The sequence below is a fragment of the Uloborus diversus genome, chromosome 5 (genome assembly GCF_026930045.1).
Source record: "Uloborus diversus isolate 005 chromosome 5, Udiv.v.3.1, whole genome shotgun sequence".
Taxonomy (NCBI): domain Eukaryota; kingdom Metazoa; phylum Arthropoda; class Arachnida; order Araneae; family Uloboridae; genus Uloborus; species Uloborus diversus.
In genome coordinates, this window is record NC_072735.1 from 163,347,769 (window position 1) to 163,361,527 (window position 13,759).

At 31.7% G+C, this 13,759-nt stretch overlaps 1 long non-coding RNA gene across 1 annotated transcript in view; it reads right to left on the reverse strand.

Moving 5' to 3' along the window:
* Nucleotides 1-3,923: 3,923 nt before the first annotated feature.
* LOC129223349 (uncharacterized) overlaps nt 3,924-13,759 on the reverse strand; it is a 13,866-nt gene continuing 4,030 nt past the window's right edge. The window contains exons 2-4 of the long non-coding RNA XR_008580625.1: nt 12,306-12,438; nt 6,430-6,536; nt 3,924-4,097 (exon numbers count right to left, since the gene is read on the reverse strand). This is a non-coding gene — a long non-coding RNA (uncharacterized LOC129223349). The remainder of the gene's footprint in view (nt 4,098-6,429; nt 6,537-12,305; nt 12,439-13,759) is intronic.

The following is a 13,759-nucleotide window of genomic DNA, read 5'->3' on the forward strand; positions in this document are numbered from 1 at the left end:
CTTGTAAATAGTAATATACTGGCAGAATTTTAGCTTCCTATTTCAACTGAAAGAGGGTTCTCCACCCCCGCCCCCCAAACTTCATAAGTATGAGGAAAGAGGCTAAAAAAAATATATTTAACTGAAAAAACAATGCTACACATTCTAATAGACACTAGTAACATGCATACATTGCAATAAAACATTTACAAAAAAGAAAAACAGCTGGGGAGAATAAATGTTTCTAAATTTTTCTTTTTCTATGCTATGGCTAATGTTAAATTAATAGCTCCACTGAGCACCCTCTTAAAATTTGAGTAAGAAGCTAAACTTTTACAGCGTAATACTATTATTGAGTCTAAAGAAAAATAGGGGGTGTCCTGGACTCTAGCTGAAAAGAAGTTTTTTTATAAACACCCTAATGTCCACACATGTAGCTAACACCTTGTCCTTTTGTCTGTATATATCATTTTCCAACCGGGCTGGTATCTTCAAGAAAAAAAATAGTTGCCATGACTTTTGTGCCAACCCTTTGTATTTATAAAATGTAAATTGGTGTGGTTTCGGTCCCCACCACACCACTACCCAATTTGGAATTGGTGTGGTATAATTTCACTGCAGTGACACTATTTGCCCCTCCCTTCCCCTGGAAAAGCTCATAACGAAACATGCTATAGAGAGCAATGCCTTCAATGGCACCTCCAGTCGCACAAGATCCTATCACACATTGCCCACCACCCCTTCTACAATTTAATCTCCTTACAAAGAAACCCCTATCCCTTTTTTTAAACATCGTTATGGAATTTACTTAATGGTGGTGGTTAAATGGATATGGTGGCTTTTGTGGATTAGTTCGCATGCTGGATGAGGCCCAAAAAGCCATATGTTAATCACTGTTGCTTTAGACCTTTGTGACAATAAGAAATTCTGAACATTTTTCCTTTCTTATTTCATTTCATCGACATTATGAAAAATAATGAATTATCTTTTTGTGCTTTTAATTCAGTAATTTTGTTGAAGAAAAGAAAAAGCAAAATTCTTATGTTATTTTGCATATAGGATTGTTACTTGCAGTAAAATACATTTTGAACTTTAAAATAGCTTTGTATGTTTCATAATACATTTTTCGACAGTTGAACTCGAGTGATAACTATTTTTTTAAAACTTAAATTATCAAATGCATTTTACCATTTCTCAATTCTTCTGAGAACCAAATATTTAATGATATCTGTAAGATTGGAACACAGAAAAGTTTATTTGTGGACAGAGTTATGATTACTTTTTTACATTACATTATTCTTTGAATGTTTCTTCATATGATAGCTCAATATTTTAAATTCTTACTCACTAATGTGTTTATTAATGATCATACCAATCCAAATAGAAAATAATTTGCAACAATTACAAATACAAGAATTGGTATTAGGTATAGTATAAAATGTCAAAAGATATTGTCTGTTGAAAAAAAAAAAAAGCGTACAAAGAAAAACATATATGGAGCATTGAAATTATATTATATATGTACTTCACATGAAGAAAAACATTGTTTTGGAGATTCAAAAAGAAAGAAATATAGACAAGAATATAGAAAAAAAATAAGTAAAATTTATTTGCAACAATAATTTTTGTTCAAATTTTTTACAACAATTAAGAGTTAAAAGTGAGCAACAATCAAAAGTACATTTAATAGCTGTCATCTTTATCACATTTCTTTCCCTTTCTACAAGTCAGTTTCCAGTGAAAAGTAAAAACAAATAAATAAGTTTGCATTTCAGAGGTATATGTTCAAAACAAGTTTACTGTGCACAAATCTCTGCATGTACTGCTGTCAACAAGGCAAATATGACAGTTGCCAAGGGGTCAGATATAGTTTAGGCCTTTTCCCCTTAAAAAATATGCAAAAACAATCTGTAGACAGTGGCGTACCTAGCATGGGCAACACCTAGAAGCGAAAGAAACTAGTTTCGAAAAATAAGTGAAGAGCGTTTAAATCACCCCAACTAGTATCCCTGAATGTCTTTTTAAAACTTCGTTTTTTAGGACTTGAACTTCAAAATAGTTTTTGGGGAGAGTCCTAGAACCGCCCTGCCTGTAACATCAATGAAGTTATTCTGAAACTACGTTTTTAGAACTTTAATTTTGAAAAGATAGGCGGAGGAACTTCAAAAAGCCCCATTCCTTTCATTACACTAACGTCAACAAATATAGCCTATAATAGCGTTTTAAAGATTTCAATTTCTAAAAATTTCCGCAGAAGGCCTCCTTAATTTTTCCTCCCCACAGCATTACCAAAAACCGTCTGAAACTGCGTTCTTAAGACTGTAATTAAAAAAAAAAAAATCCGGGGGGAGAATAAACCGCCCTCAATCCCTATCCATCGAAAGCGAGATTTCTTTAGCAGTGCCCTCCTTACATTCTTTTTTGGTTGCGCCAATGGGCGACTTTTAGACTGCAAGTGCGTCAATTCAATTTTTTAAAAAATAATTTCATCCAAGTTTTCTATTAAAAATACAGTGAAATTCCGTTACAACGAAATTTCCGTTTCAACGAACTACATTTTCAGTCCCTATATAACCGCCATTACATTATTTGAATTCCATTACAACAAACAATTTGTGGTCTCTTGAAGTTCGTTGTAACGGGATTTCACTGTAGTATAAACTGCCTAAAAGTATATATTAATTTAAATTTTACATTTTATTTCGTTTTTGGATAAAAATTTATCAATTATTCACCTATTACATTTTTTTCGAAATTGTCCAGTTTGAGTATTTATCCATGCCTCGGGTAAATATCCCAAAAATATTTACTTACCTACTGGGTGTTTACATGATCCACATCATTGGTTATGATTACTCTTTTGCTTTATATCATTCTATACATATTATTTCATATGATAGCTCATATTTTAAGTTTGTACTCATAAATTTTCTATTATTAGTAATCATAGCAACAGTTGTACTCATAAATTTTCTATTATTAGTAATCATAGCAACAGAAATATAAAATAGCAAAAACAAAAAATGTAAGAATAATTATTATAGTATAAAATATCTTAAGATTTTCAGTTTACTGTTAATAAGATGGTGGGATCAAAAAAAAAAAAAGTATTATATGCTTCATAAATAAATTATGTACTGCAATTTACATTTCATCATCTTTTAGGGTATTGGAGAGAGATGTTTTGAGAACACTTACCTGCAGAAAGGAAGGAAAATAACAATCAAAATTGTCCATAATTTAAAGTTAACTTAGAAGCGATAGATTTGACAACAAGGAAAAAAAAATCATACACTTTGAACTTAAATTTCCACTGTAGCAACACAACAGCAGGGTTGGCAGTTTTGAACACTATGCCCTGTCCAAAACCCTTGTGTTTAAAACTGTACGAAAGTGTCCAAAACTACATTTTTAGAGAAACTATTTTGTAAGAAAATATCAAAAACAGAATGAAAATGATTCTAATTTATGTTTTGTATTGAATATTTATTTAATGTGAACACTCAAGTGTAAATATATATGTATCTTATTTATTCAGCTGATTCTAATCTAGTTACATAAAAGTTGAATTCTTCATCAAAGATTTCAATTTGTACACAAGTTTTTTTGTTTTCCATAATAGTAACTAACTTTTTTGATATTTATGCTTGTGTGCACAATGAAAGTGCTCAAGATATAATGCAACAATTGACTTAAATGTAATAAATGACAATTTTGAACTACAAATATATTTGAGTCTTTTACAGCTTTGTGAAGATTTTCTTTTCAGGATGGCGCCATTCATGATCTAAAACTAAATTACCACCAAACTACTACAAACGTACACCATACAAAAAAAAAGAAAACATACATAGAGCATTAAAATCATATTTTATAAGTAGTTAACACAAATGAATGATTTTTTTTTTAAACGTAAGACTTAAAAGAAATAAACATAGACTGAATTAGAAAAATTAAACAAATTTATTTGCATTAAAAATTTTAGTTCAAAATTTTTTACTACAAATAAGAGTCAAAGGTACAAATAGAGTCAATCATAACTACAGAATAGTCTTCTTTAATAGCTGGCATCTACATCACTTTTTTTCTTTTTCTCCAAGTCAGTTTTAAATTAACAGCTGAAAATAAATAAATAAAAATAAATAAGTTTGCATTCCAGATGTACATTATAAAAAAAAGTTGAATGTGTACGAAAGTTTGCATGTAATGGCATGGCAAACATAACTGCTGCCTGGGGTTTGATATCTTTTGACCCTTTATCCCTCTTAAAATCTACAGTAATACAATCTGTACAATATAATAGTAATAATAATATAATATAAATAACAACATAGCAAGCAGTACCTATCTTAAACTACATTACAGTTAATCATAAATAGTCAATACCCAACTGAAAAAAAAATCAAGATTAGGATTGAAAATTAAAGGCAGTGGAAAAAATTAACAGTCCAGTTACTTAAAATTAGTTTAAAAAAAAAAAAACTTATGTGAGGTGGGTTCAGGTAAGTGTGTCGCCTGAGAATTTGGGGAATGCTGCCTGAAGAGACTTCTGCTATGCATTGAACATGTTGGGAGAATGTCTGGTGATAAATCCTATAAGTAGAGATTGGCACTGGTTTCTCATAGATAAAACACAATCAGTGATAACTTAAATACTCCAATGCGAAGATTGATAAAGTTTGTTTGGTTTATTTTGTTGTCATATCAAACAGCTGAAGTCAGCAAGTGTACGTTGTAATTTTTTAGCAACAAGTTACTACATACTAACATACATGACATGTTTTAGTTAATTACTTTAACCAGACTTTGTTTATAAGAAGGGTTGCACTTTCCCTTTATTTAAAGTAAGATGGGGTAAGTGCACCAAGGGCGTCTATATGCAAAATTTTAAGGGGGAGGGGGCACCTCAGATATCCTCTCCATGGTTTAGCAGGATATTTTCCCCATAGAAACAGATTTCACTACAGATTAAAGTTATTAAAATTTGACATTTTTAATAACTTATTCCTTAATTGCTGGAGAAGAAATGCATTTGCAAAGAAAAAAGACCCCCCTCCCCATATGGGCGCCCTTGAAGTGCACCCTATATTGTGGGGCAACTGTGACCCCATGCAATTTGCCTTTAATTTTGTTTATAATTTCTATTTTCAGTTCATTCTTATATTTTCTCTTCAATAACTTCTGAATTCCAATTGTGTATTAAATTTGGAAAATGGGGAGAAATCGGCTCGAAAGAATAGATCAAGAAAAATCGTATTTGAAATATAACATCCAAGCAATAATCCAAGGTTCAACCATAGTTTTTATGAGCACTTTGTGTAGTGATATATATAAATTATTAAATAGGCTCATTAAATGTATGGTTAATGCTGAATGCTAAGAAAAAAGAGCAGTTTTGTCATCAAAATATGATAAAATGTGTATTTTTTAGGGGCCTGTATCTCAGTGCACTGAGGGTCAGTATAGAACACACTGCTTGCATTTCAAACTAGAATATGTGTATTTTCACAATCAAGTGACAGAATTATTGGCAAATTATTTTCAAGAACACAATATGCATTTCAAAATAGTAAAATGAATTATTTAGTTTTCAATTTAATCAACTTATATGGTTTAAACTTTGCTCCAGGGATTTCCAGATACTATTTAAAAAACTAATATGATCAAAAACGTACCATAAAAGATTTATAGACTTGCAAATGGACTAATTATGCTTACTCACATACTTTATAATATGATCACTAGAAGCAAAGTTTAAAAAAAAGTTAATATTGCGGTAAAAATGTAAGTTATATTTGTAACACTTTTTTGAAGGTGCTTTAGATATATTTTTAATTATTTTAATTAAGATAGCCTTTTTTTCATTTGTACTGTACATTATAGTTCGTTGACATTTGTTTAGTCTGTGCATTATAGTGACAAAAATTATTTTCTCTGCACATGATAGCAAACAACTACTAAGTCATATTTCATTACTTATGATAAAAGCAATACTATGACATTATAAAACAAGGGTATTGTTCAGACGAAGGGGGGTGAGAAAGGATTGTTCCCACAGACTTTAGTTTTAGATCATATTACCGATCTCAGAATGTCTTAATGCAAGTAGGGATTATTATGAACCCCAGCTTCCTTGGCTGGTTTCCAAGTAAAGAAAATGCAAAAGAAAAGTTCTGTACAAATAGAAATTGATGTTACACAACTAAAAGAAGTTGCTAACATCATAAAAACATTTAAATGGTACAAATAGCAACTAGAATCGGAGACACACGCTTTAGGGTTACAAAGGACTTTTGATAATTAAGTAAAAAAAACAACCTTATTATTGAAAAGACATCAAATAAAACATAAGAAGTCTTTTCATCCACAAGCTAACTTTTGTTTACTTATTGCATGAAAGTTAATATTCTATTTGCAGCTAAGAATAGTTTATAGCCAAGGAATACTTACCGCCATTTAATTAGAAATAGCGTAATCATCAGCAGAACTTCCTCCACAGCATGTAAAGAATGGTCATCACTACAGGCATTCTTATTTGTAATCTCCATTCACAATCTCTGAAATTTGAAGCAAAATTTTTAATCATAAGATAAAACTGTAATTTAATAACAGAAATCAAAAGAATGTAATGACTGCATTTATGCAAAGTATAAGAAACGAGAAATATTAAATAAGTGCTTTCTTTTCGAAAGGGGCGGATCCACGGACATCATGACTTTAATTGACCAAATATAGTCTAAATTGCTTTTTTTTGGAACTTTTTTTCTTCATGCCTAATTATCTTATATTCAAATAAATTTAACACAAGTGCGGCATATTTGTAGCATAATTCAATAAATTACCTAACTGCACGTACATGTGTGTGCGTTGCTATTCATCTCTTTTATATTTTTCTTAATCTTTACCAATATATACATTCTAGCTTAGTGGCAGATCTAGCCAATCATTTTGGGAGAGGCCATCCAAAATTTTTGAACTCTTCACAGATATTTTATTAAAATGAAATTTAAAAAATTCAATTTTAAGCATGTTTGTACTTTGTACCTAAAATTATTAGCACTTTATGATTACATTTATAAAGCTATTTAAAAAAAATTTAACAGTTTCATTTTCAGCTAATCGATGAAATACAACTCAAATTCAAAATAATAGAATACTTCCCACATTTTGGAAAAAAGTTTATTCTAACCAAATATAAGTGCAAATTAGGCATTTAGATGGGACATGCTACCTTTCTTAGACATTAAAGTGTGAATTTCATCTCAAATATACTCAATTAAAAATAATCTTAGACAGAATAATTCAAACGTTTATAGTGATGAAGATTTACATTGAGTCAAAAAATTAGAATATTCAAATTGAAGGGGGGAAAACACTTTCAAAAGAAGCAACATTAATACTAGAATGCGTCATTTTTTGCTGAATTCGATGCTTTAATCCTTTCTCTCACATGGATTCTACCACCTATTTACATTAATCGTTTCTGACACTGTTTCCATATTCTCTTCAATGCGGCAACAAGCTAAATTTTGTTGGTGGGCACCAGATCTTGAACGGGTTTATTTAGATTTGATGGTACACCAAATTCTTGATTGTATTGAGATTGGTAGAGTTGATTTACCAGTTCAATACCGAAATTCCTCTTTCTGTTTAAAATCTATGAGTCGATTTAGAGATGTGACACGGAGTAGAACCTTGCTGGAAGATAAAATGTGTTGCTAAATGGGTAACTGCTGTGCCTCAGATGAAGTATCATTCAGTATTATTGATTAACAGCGGGAAATCACGCATTGTTTTATTTTATGATGTATATAACTTCCCAATTCCAGCAGCTGTCATGCACCCACAAACCAAGAAGGATGTGACAAAGTGGAGAGAACCTCTTACACAAGATTTCTCATACGCTTTTCTTTTTAAACGTCAAACCCAAACACCTTTTTTGTTTACAGATATTTCAAAAATGATTCATCACTGAATATAATACTTTTCCAACATTGTTGCCCCTGTTTGAGGTTGCCCCTGATCTCCTCTTTTTTCGACAGATATTACAAATAAATATGCATCACTGAATAAAATGTCTTTGCAGTCTTGATGCACCGAAATGAGCTTCTCTTTGCTCCAGGATAGTTGTGCACTTTTCTGCTTCATGTTTATCTTTGGTCTTACTTCATAGATCCGCAATTAAAACTGCAGCTTATGCAACCATCCAAGTGTAGTTGGCGTGGATAAGATAACTATATATTCTGTCCAACACTTATGGACATAAGAAGCATTTTCAAACGATTATTTTGGACAGTTTACTTTAATTTGAATTCATCTCTGCCAGGAGTTACAATTTTACTACCTCGTTTACTTCGATTACTTTTTAGTTGGTCAGTCTTATATTCCTTTAAAATCTTACATACCATAGAAAGGTTTAAAGGTTCATTTGAATTGAATTGGATAGTTTTTTTCTAACTTTAAAAAAATGATGCAATATGTAACTTCGTTTTTTTCCTATTTATCACCTTGACAACCCATTTTGAGCAATAAAAAGCTTTTATAAGAGTGTAAAATTATCCAGGCGCCAAGCTCCATACTTGTGACAAACTATAGGGCAACAGGTAAGCAAATATTTTCTCTACTTTTTAAAATTCACATTGAATGAATAGATTATTCTAATTTTTTTGTCCCATATAAAAATTTATCTATTATTCCAATGTGTTAATGACCTATAAATCGTTAAAATAATATCTGAAAAGTTGTTTTAAATTGATTTGCCCTTTCATGAATAACGAGTTCTTGTTTTTTTTAATTTCATGCGTTCATTTTTTCCGACCCTGGGACAAGTTTTGTTCAAACAGTTCTGATATTCTATTATTTTGAATCTGGATTGTATTATATAAAGCACTAAAATGTAACTACAAATAAATAAATACTTAAATGTGCAAAATCACTGTAGTACTGCAAATTAAGTTCTAAATGATAAACATTAGTGTTGAATAACAATGCGAAACAAATAAGAAAAAAGGAAAACATTTTTTCTACTGATGAGGATTTTTTAATACACTTAATGTTTCAATATTCAAAAAAAAAAAAAAAAAAAAAAAAAAAAAAAAAAAAAAAAAAAAAAAAATTTTGGCAAAAAATATTTTGCTTTGGTGTCTTAAATAGCAAAATGTAGTTTTAAAACCAACTTCACTTTTCTTTTTCGCAACTGCTAAAATAGGCTACTGAATATTTGAGAATTTAATTTGACTATTTTTATTTAGTTTCAGGATGTTATCCCCCCCCCCCCAAGTATGTAAATATTTGGTACAATGTAGATGTGAAATTTAAAATTACATAAATTTATTAGAAAAAAATTGTAAAAAAAGGAAACCAATGGTTTGGCTAATAAATAGTGAGACATCAGCTAGGCCAATTTTTCTAGCCGAGCGTAATCAAAAATAGCCAGTGATTGTTGATCTCTGAGGACTACTGATTATTTTTTATGGTTATAATCAGAATAGTATAAAGTTTTGTAAATTTTATGGCGGCATGGGGGTCTGGCAACCGAACTGACAAGGGGCCTTGGCTCTCAGGGACTCGGAATGACAATCATATTTTTGAGACTAATGCACATATTAAAATAAGTCATCCATGATTTTAAAGAGAAATTTACCAGGTTTTTTCTTAATAAAGTTTAATCACATAAATGTGCAATGTGCGAGCCCATTGTACAATGTGCTTAATTATAAATGCCCGATGTTGGAATCTTTAGAAATGCAACATCTTATCTATAATTGAACTTGTTTCACACATTTTGGAGTATTGCACTGTCAATGAAGGTGGTCTCCATACACCCCATTTTGAAGAGAAAAAACTTATGTGAATTCCTGAGCATCAAAGGACCACTGCACCATGTTTGGAAAAAAATCCGACGAAAACTGGATTTGCATAACAAAAACCCCTTGTGGGGGGTATTCACACCCCTCCCCCCTTTCCTCATAGCAAAAACCCCTATGACAATTCCTGACCATCAAAGAACTGCTGTGCCAAATTTGGCAAAGATCCGACGAAAACTGTGGATTTGCATAAAGAAATCCACTGTGGGAGGGGAGGGTGGCCCCCCATTGTGAACAAAAAACTACTCTAAGTGAATTCTTGAGCATCAAAGTACAGGTCTGTAAAATTTTTGCAAAAATCTGACGTAAACTGGAATGGTGGTGTTTTCGCACCCAACCCCTCCCTCATAGGTAGGCGAAAAACTCCCTATGAAAATTCCTATGCATCAAAGCATCACTGATCCAAATTTGACAAAGATCCGACAAAAACTAGGTATTTATAAAAGGAAGTCCCCGGTGGGAGGGGGGGTTCCGATTGGGAACGAAAACAGCCCAATGTGAATTCTTGAGCATCAAAAGATCTCTCTGCCATATTTGGCAAAAATCTGATGTAAACTGAATTAGCATTAATAAAATCGTTATTTGGTTCAGCGTTAGAAATTAGTGCTGGTCCACTGGTCCCAGACTACTGAAACCTGCCTGGGACCACCATAAAAAATAATTGGTGGTCCTTAGGACCAACTGTTGTATATTTTTTATCACACTCTGCTATAAAATATTCAAAAGCATTAGTCTAGCCCAGTGATTCCCAACCTGGGGGCGATAAATTTCTGGGGGGGGCGACCGGTATTCGGATACCTGGTAATGGGAAATTCTTCACCTTTCAAAAACTATATTTATTAAAACAAATCGGTACACAATTCAGAAATATCTTTCAGAATACCTATGTTGTGTAATACCGAACCAAGCATATGGCACGTCAAATCAAAGAAAGTCGTTGCCAGAAAATAAGGCATGTATGATTTACAGCTCAATCAAATCTGTTCGGATAAAAAAAATCCCAAAAGCGAAAAATAAAATCTTTTATTTTATTGCCATTTTCACGAGGAAGAAAAAAAATCTTGTAAGCACTGTCTGACCGTTGGCGCCATCATATACTTAACGCCTGAAAAGTGGATGGATATGTGTAAGAATGGATTTTTGCATTTACTTATATCTGTTGTTATTCAGAATCATGCAATCAGCGCATAAACCTCCTTACGTAGTTTCTATTGTTTGATTTAATTTAGTGAATTTCTGTTTAATTGTGCATGTTTCGTAGTGTGGAAGTTCGATATGAATTCAAAAAAGATGTACCGACAGTATTCAGCAGAGTATTTAAAATTTGGTTTTGTCACGTCACAGCAAAATGTGCAGTTTCTGCATTGTCTTTTGTGCGATAAAACATTTTCTACCTATGAGAGGTCATGTCAGCTTTATCAGAAAGAGAGCAGGGATCCTTGGAAGGAACCTGCTCTGAATGATAGTAATATAAGTTTTGAAAACTCTATAGGGGGAGGAAATCCGGAGACCTACTGACAAAGGGGCCCATATTTACCTTCGGCGACCTTGTGAATTCTTCCCTTTGACTATAGTTAAAAATTAAATAACTCTTTGAACAATGCAGAAAACATCTTAAAACGTCAAACATTCACCCATCACACAGAGCTATGAAAGATTACGTATTGTTAAGTCAGTATTTTAATTTCTCTGTAATGAAGTCCCGTCTTTTCTTTATAAACGATATATCGAACAGATAGAAATCTAAATATTGTTATTGCGGTAGTAGATATATATCGATATATGATGGTATATCGGTATATTGCCCAGCCCTAGTGATGTATGAAAATGAAAAAGTGAAGATGCAGTAGTAATGTTATTGTGGGACGGGGGAGGAGTAGAGTAGTAATTGCCCTCCCACTGATTATTTTAAATCACGGGCTAGGATGTAGTGGTACCCCCATTATTGAAACTCTGCACATGCCTCTGGTACATAATAAAATTTGAGTTTGGAATAGAATATCGATTATATCAAAGTAAGCCCTAAATTTTAAAACCATTGTTGATGAAACTTGAGCAAGCAAGGTTTTAGATTTATATATTAACTAGCAAAGTACCCGGCGTTGCCTGGGTCAATAATAATTGTGAGAAACAATCGCTACTTTCTTTTGTTTCGTTTTAACTGAAAGAACTCAAAACACACCGCTTTGACATGATTAAAAATCGAGCTTCTTCCTTACCCATAAAAGTAAAATAGCAATAAGTATGAACAAACGAGTACAGTAGAAGACCGTTATAACGCACACCTTGGGACCAGAGCTTTTGCGTTATACAGGTTTTGGCGTTATATAAGTCATTTCACAAATTTTGAAACTAATATTCAAAATATATCTATATTAGCACTTCAGAATGAGTTCTATCTGCAATGAGTATTAAAACACTAATTATACAAGTAATCATTCATAAATAAACATTCTTTACCATTAAAAGGAAGTGAATTATCCTGCACTTCTGTCAGCTTCATGGTTTGCATTAACAGCTGCATTTTCAAGAGCCATCTGATATTTTCTCTTTACTGTGAATATTAATTTTCATTTAAAAGCTTTGAATTAAGCTGTAAAGATGAAAAACTGTTTCAAAATTTAATTTTCCTAACAAATTTTATGTTAGCAAGGCAAAACAAAGGAATTTTTTAAACTTAAAAACCTATTGTTTACTTCTGAAAAGTTGTGCAGTTTATAGAGAATTGCGTTATATAAGTCGGCGCTGTTTCTCTAAGTGTGCAAAAAGTAGAGTTTCCAAATGTTTGAAATAAAGTAGAAAAAAGTAGAGTTTCCAAATGACTTTAAACCAGGGTTGGCCGAATTGGACCCAATTGGGATGGACCCAATGAGTTTTTTTGAAAAAACCCATTATTTAGCCCACTTTTGGGTTTTTTTAAATTTTCTGAGAAGTTTTTAAAAAAATTAATTTAAATACTTTCATAATTTAAATTCCTTTTTTATTTGTTCTTCATCACAGACAATGAACACAAAAAATGAATTTTGAACTTTAATAGTATTTCTTAACACTTAACAGCATTAAAAAAAATACTTCAAAGATTTTAAATAAATATATTTAACTTTTTTCTTTAACTGGTCAATAAATAACTCAAATTATCTTGACTGAGTCCTGTCTCGTCTGATTTTCTCAATATTTGTAGATTGTACAGAGGAAACTACTCTAGTTAAAAGGCTTTCAGGTGAATTATTTTCCGCAAACCAACATGTCACAAATCTCGAATAAACACAAGGTATATTTTTAGAAATTAACAGGTTTTTCAAACGGTCAACAGAAAACAGAACAGGATGTACAGCATTTTCATTATCTTCGAAAAAGTTTAATATTTCTTACTCTGTACACAGAAGTAGAAAAACAGGCAACATTCAATTCAAAGAAATGTGTTGATTAAGCTGGAATTCAGTAAAAACTGATTTAAACTACTTGAGGTTCTACAGTAGTTTTGCATAACAAAATGATATACAATAAAGTAAAATGCAAAAAAAAAAAAAAAAAATGTAGTAATTAAAAACGAACAATAGATTTTATCACTCGAGAAGTAACTTTGCTTTAACTGTTGGTAATAACGAAAACTAAAAAAAAATCTGAAACTTCACCATTCTTGGGTTTTGTAGTCTTTTATACTTTTCTTCAGAATATGCTGAATTTTAACTAGTTTTCCAGCTTTTTTTACCCGAAGACAATTTTTGCACTTTGTCTATACACTTACGCTACAATATGCTACAAGTACCCCCACATTTTCCCTAAAAAAAGACAAAAAACCCCACATTTCTTTTACAAACCCAACTTTAGTTGGGTTTTATTTAAAAAAACCCAAAAAACCCTGGGTCCATGGACATTTTTAGAAAAACTCGGGTTTTTGCCAACCCTGCTTT